Source organism: Numida meleagris, chromosome 1, assembly GCF_002078875.1.
Source record: "Numida meleagris isolate 19003 breed g44 Domestic line chromosome 1, NumMel1.0, whole genome shotgun sequence".
In the NCBI taxonomy this organism is placed as follows: Eukaryota; Metazoa; Chordata; class Aves; order Galliformes; family Numididae; genus Numida; species Numida meleagris.
This window is the reverse complement of record NC_034409.1, coordinates 162901484-162907611: the sequence shown is the minus strand read 5'-3', so window position 1 is coordinate 162907611 and position 6128 is coordinate 162901484. Positions and strand designations below refer to the sequence as shown.

Here is a 6128-nt window from a genome sequence, read left to right as displayed (position 1 = left end):
CCTTCCCTTCCCTTCCCTTCCCTTCCCTTCCCTTCATTTGTTATGACTAGAATAGAAAATCTGTAGATATACCTGTTTCTGCCTGAAAGAAAGGGTGCAGTACATAAGCTTTGTGTCCACTGGTACAAAAAAATGGAACATAGTGATACTTGTGTGCTCAACTCTAGTCCTTCTGTGCAAGTGCTATTAACTGCTGTTTATTTAATAAGCTAAAATGCCAGTGATAAGTGGTTTTATATATAGCATATTGATAACAACGCTTGGGAAAAAAAAAAGTTTCCAAATGAGACAGCCAAAAGAAATATTGCAGTTCAAATTACATATAAAATAACTATTTCTTTTCTCTCTGTCCAAACAGAAATTGAATATTATATGGTTATTTTCAGCCCTGTATTTAGTTTAAAACAAGAATAATAACTCCATATGATTCATAGCAGATGCTGATGACAGAAAACTACACACCTGTGGAGAATGGGATGTTGTAATCCCATTGTGATTAAGAAGATGTATGCTTTCTGCTCTGCAATGAGGATGGATTGTTTACCTTTCCTATTAAGTCTGTGATTAATCACCCAGGTTTGATCTGTGTGATACCAAATGGATTTAGCGTCCCACATTGCTTAAGTAGCATGTTGGTTTGTACGATACCTATTGTTTAGTATTAAGAGATGCTTCCATAGAGCACAATATGATAATTCTTTTCTTACATAACCTCTATTTATTTGGACAGAAAATGGCACTGCTGTGAATAGAAAGAGATAACCAGAGAAAATATGCCTGGAATAAAAAGAGACTTTTGAGTTTCCATTCCTGAACTGAATATATCATTTCCTTTTACATACCTTTATATACTATAGTTTAAAGTGCTGTAAACAGGAGCCAAACAAGACTTAAAGAAACAAAGAAAGTTAAATTTTACTTTGTTACAAGAGTATTTTGATGGAAGAAGAAATGTCTCGATTAAGGGACCTATAATTCCATTTACTATATATCCCATTTGTAATGGTATATCTCTGACAGAGCAGTGAATAGTACTCATGTACAGTCATATCCAAAGTAATGTCATGACTAATTTATTCTGGGCATTGACCTGGCTAACCTGGGAATAACCACTGTTGATGAACTGCTCTTGAGAAGCTATCAAGGCAATAATTGAGAGTCACTGGTTGTAGTTTTATCTTGACTACTGGCCTAAACCATGGAATGGAACATTAGCTCTTCATGAATGGTGCACGGCTAGAAAGTTCTCAGGCTTTGCAAATCTTTAAAGACCCTGTCTTTAGCATGTGATGCTTCTGTGTGGTTTATGAGATCAGCTAACTTTTAGTATATGCACTCCATACTTCTTTACTTCTCTAATTCACTGTGTGTAACATCGTGTTTGTTGGGTGTGTCTGAAGAACTTGAAACATAACTGGAATCTGAGTCAGTGCCGTGCATGAAATTATACTAGTTCACTTCAAAAAAGCAAGATTATCCTCAGGAAAAAAAACAAAAAAAAAAGTGCTTTGGATCTAGTTATTTTTCAAGTTACTGCAACAATGCAGAATGTTTTTTCCTGTGAAGAAAGAGCATTCATTCAGTTGAAAACAACAGAACGTAAATCCCCTATCTGCATGCTGCATTTCTGAAAACATTAAATGAAAAGCCGGGGCATTAGTCAAATGAAACTATGGTGTCTCAATGGTACAGTCAAGTAAAATTCTGGGTTATTTACATCCAGTTTGCTCAGTTACAGGCACTTACTTTGAACATATCTCCTACATTCCCTTGTCTACGTAGCTGAGATACCATTTTCACCAGGTCCTTTTTCACCCATGCCTTGCTTTAAATGGAAAGGAAATCTGTGTTTCCTCCAATAGGAATGTATTCTTTGCAGGGTTGGATTGGGGGAAACAGCAGCCTGGACTCCTGTGACATGTGTCTGAGCTTGATTCCAGAAGTAAGAGGGTTTTTGCTGATGCAATAATCAGAATTAGCTATGGGTATAAACCATGGGAACAAGAGAGACTGAATGATGTGTACAATTCTATGCTGAATAGCTAAATTATATATTTTGAAGAGCATCTCATTCTGTCAGTGTGTGGGTCAAATTCACTTTGCAGACCCACAGGGGAAGAGCGAGACCACCCATTTATGCTTATCTATCCTCTAATATGTCTGTGTAGTGTCAAAGAATTTGAAGTAGAACTCCTGAATTGCTCATGAAGTGAAGGCAAGACATTCACTATGGTGCTGTCATATTGACATTTGCAAGTATAGAACAAGAATCTTGTACTGAAAGTATTTTTTTTTTCCATCAACCTGTTATAATGAAAAAAAATGTTTTTCTGCCTGAAATTAGACTTTCAGGTAGGCTTTGAAACATGGAGTTTCAGGGGAAGAGGAGGATTTTACTGATAGCAGCAGAGTGAAGACAGCATAATATTAAAATTCTCATGAAAATGCTGAGCCTAGTGCCAAACAACAATTTCAGAGTCAGTCATGGTGTTAAGAAACCTGCTACATTTTTCAGAAGGATGTAAACTTGTAGACCTGGTAACACAATTATATTTGCCTAGATGATGTGAACTATTGCTTTCATTATACAGGAGAAATCTAAGGCATATTTTCTTTTCTTTTTCTTTTAGGAAAATAGTATTTGTTAAAGCTGTGGATAGTTTTTAAAACTGGATCTTCAAAAGAAACATTAGTAGGATGAGTCAATGACAGTTTTCTGAATCCTTGATGGATATTTAGTGTACTTTTTCATTGTAATGTTCTCTTTCCTCATACTCATACTCAGGAAAGACTGGGAAACTCTCTTCCACTGAGTCAGAGAGACACCTGATTCTTATCTCGTAATTTAGATACTAGTAGATGTGCTGACAAGCGTATCAGAAATTCCATATGTGAATCACGCTATTGTTGGCATAGAGTCTTTTTACAGGATAGCTGAGCTGTTGCTGCTGCATGGAAATGTTTAAAAGCATTCAATCTGAATCACTGAGATTCTCCCTAAAGTTTTTGACAACGCAAGGCCTTATCATACTCATCCCTATACTGGCCATTTCTTCAAATAGAGAAGGCAGCCCAAGGCTGTAACATACATATGTCATGTCCTGCCACCCTATTAAAGGGATGTGTCAGATCAGCTTTGAGCTGTTGGAAATCTAGATGCTGAAGCTCGCACAGAAGGGTGAGCAAAAAACAGCTCATTGAGGGATGTGTATGGCCCACTTGTCACTCTATCTTTGACAACAAAAGCACTGCAGTTGAAAAAGAATGGAATTTTTTGATAAAATGATTGAAGTACCTATTTGGCCATCTGTTTTAGAGTCTCCAACTCCAGTGGCTTGTTTCTTTTCCTGCAGTTCTGGGATAGGAGAAGAGGTTGAAAAAAGCAGTGGGGAGGATGGAGGACTGTGCACCTCAAAGCAATTACTGTCTCAAAAATAGAAGGAAAGCACATTTCAAAAGATGATTCTATAGAATATGTACGTGTGTGCACTTTGTGTGTATGTATGTGTTTGTGTATGGCGGGATGAGGAAAGGATTGAATATACAAGAAACACTTGAAGGTCGACAGTAAACATATACCTTTCCAACATGCAGTGCACTCTAGAGATTTATTTTCTCTTTTGACCAGGAAGTCCAAACTTCCCATGTCACTGCCTACAATTAGGCTACATAAATCCCAACTTCAGATATTAAAATCTCAATTTTTAGAAGCCCAATCTTTTGAAAAATGTTAGACTTGAAATACCAGGTACACCCAGTGTATTTGCAAACAGAACTGACCCATCCGTACAAATCTCTGGGAACTGGTAGAGCCAGGAATGAGCAGAGTTTCCAATTAAAAAAAAAAACTTTTTTTCTTTTTTCATGTATACATTCACTGGGTAGCTTTCTTCATGTATATACAGAAGAACTCACTTGCAGACTGAACACCTGTGTAGAATTTCATACCTAAAAATACCTCTTCCACAAAGTTATGAATATTTGAAAATGTATCTCTATCACTGAGGTGAACTTTTATTTTATGCATTGCCCTGATGATCAGAAATTGCTGTTGTGCAATGGAAATAGCATTTTTTCTCTGCAATGCTATCAACTAGAAATAATTTAACACATTATAAATGGATTGAGATATCTCAGATATGTGGAGGTGTTTTCCAGGAACCACTTCAATTTTACAGCAATTGTAATGCCATTTCCAGAACCACCTTTCCCTATGAACGCAAAGACTGCAGCCATGATACTGACCAAGTAAATAACAGCTGACAAATACTTAGGCACGTATATATATTCACCATAATCACTAGGTATTGCATATAGATCCAGAAGTATTCAATGAAGACTCCAAACTGATCCACTATCAATGCAACACTTTGAGTGCTTAACATTATCTTCTCACCTATTTCCTCACAGAAAAGAAGTTACAGAATTGAAAGACTCATGAAGTTAAGCAGCCAATCTTCCCGTCAATACAGGAATGTTCTGTAGAGTGAATAGTATAGTATATCCTCTGGTATCTAATCTGTGTTAATTTTGAACTTTAAAAAGAAATAACATTGAAACCTTATTTTGGGAGACTACAAGCTACATAAGCAATCTCACTACTCAAAAAGTATATGTGATTAATATTTAAGTATTCATATGCATACGTAGATGCCACATGTTTTCTGTAGATGTAAAGGTAGCAGTGGAGAAATCAGTATTTGCAAATAACAATTTTAAACTAAAAGAGGGGACATTTAGATTTGATGTTAGGAGGGAATTTGTTACTCAGTTGATGGTGAGGCACTGTAACAGTTTTCCAGCAGAAGATGTGTGTGCCCAATCTCTGGAGTGTTCAAGGGCAGGTTAGACGGGGCCCTGGGCAGCCTGATCTGGTGGGTGACAATCCTGCCCATGGCAGAAGAGAAGTGGAATTAGATGATTTTTAATGGTCCCTTACAACCCAAGCCATTCTATGATTCTATGATTCAAATTGCAATGAATAGGAAATATGTGTAATATTTTTAATATTTTAAAACAGGAAATACTTTAAGGCCTCTTAATAATTGTAAGCTCTTTAAAATTTCTAAGTAACTTTAAGCATTTTTTTTTTTGCATTGTAAATACATTTTTGTTGACCTCTGTAGATATGCATTTGTCATTTGTTTGAAGTGCTTTTGTATATTCAGTTAAGCCCACTTATGTCTACTTATACATACCTTTTGTCACATTTATAGAAATATATTTATGTATTTACAGAAGAGGAGAAAAAGGAAGAGAAAGTTAAACTTCTCACTTTAATTTTAAAAATTAATATTCACTTCTTTATGTGAAATCATTCTGCCAGATCCCTGCCGCTCTTTTGTGTTATCTGCAGCTTTCTCAGATTTGTATTTCAGTGTAAGATCAATTATATGTAGTTGTTCTTAATATCATAAACTTAACAAAATTAGTACAGCGCTTACTATTTTCTGTTTTACTGAGAATTCTGCATGGTTCAGGTCTCCTTTGGAAACAGTGGAACAATTTCCTTACAGGAACCTCAGTAGAGCAGTTCACCTCAACCAAAGAAAGTGCAGCAGCTTCAATTAGCACTAAAGCAAAGGCAAAATGGAATTAGAGAGTTTCAGAAGTGGAATTTGGCTGGTTGGTTAAACTGGTAATTGAGCTTAAAGGTGAACTGTGAGGGGAAAAAAAATGGTGCTCTTTACTGCTTATTTTTTTATGATAAAGAGAAAAGAAAAACATTACTCAAACCTTCTTTTGTTTCTCCTTTTCTTCTCCTTCCAAGAACAGGATTAATTCTCACTACTTCCTTGGGAATAGCAGGAAAAACCCTTGGAGAATTTGTACTGTGCTAGCTTGTGAAGCTTCATGAAACTGTAATGTGAGCATTGAAATTCTGGTCAGTGGCAATCTTCAACTTTTATTCTGCAAATATGTTGCTGTATGTAGGCAGGCAGTCCCACTGTGCTACTGTCTGTGACCCATGCTGGGTTTCCTGGACTGAGCAGTGGTGAGGGAATTCATATGGCTAGACAAATCATCACCCCTACCCAAAATTACTACCACTGACTTGACACTTCTGAGTACTGTTACCTGATTTTAGTGCCATGTTTAACAGGCTATTGTAAATTAACTTTTCCCTT

General features: G+C 36.4%; 1 long non-coding RNA gene across 23 annotated transcripts in view; it reads left to right on the top strand.

The window, feature by feature from the left end:
- Nucleotides 1-6128, top strand: part of LOC110386958 — a 225482-nt gene that overhangs the window by 79158 nt on the left and 140196 nt on the right. For 19 of the 23 annotated variants that reach the window (XR_002432353.1, XR_002432344.1, XR_002432343.1 and 16 more), the window contains one exon: nt 5776-5884. The exons of 2 other annotated variants lie outside the window; for them this stretch is intronic. This is a non-coding gene — a long non-coding RNA (uncharacterized LOC110386958). Of the gene's footprint in view, nt 1-5770; nt 5885-6128 lie in introns of all 23 variants that reach the window. 2 more of the 23 variants (XR_002432347.1, XR_002432319.1) reach the window with 1 other exon arrangement.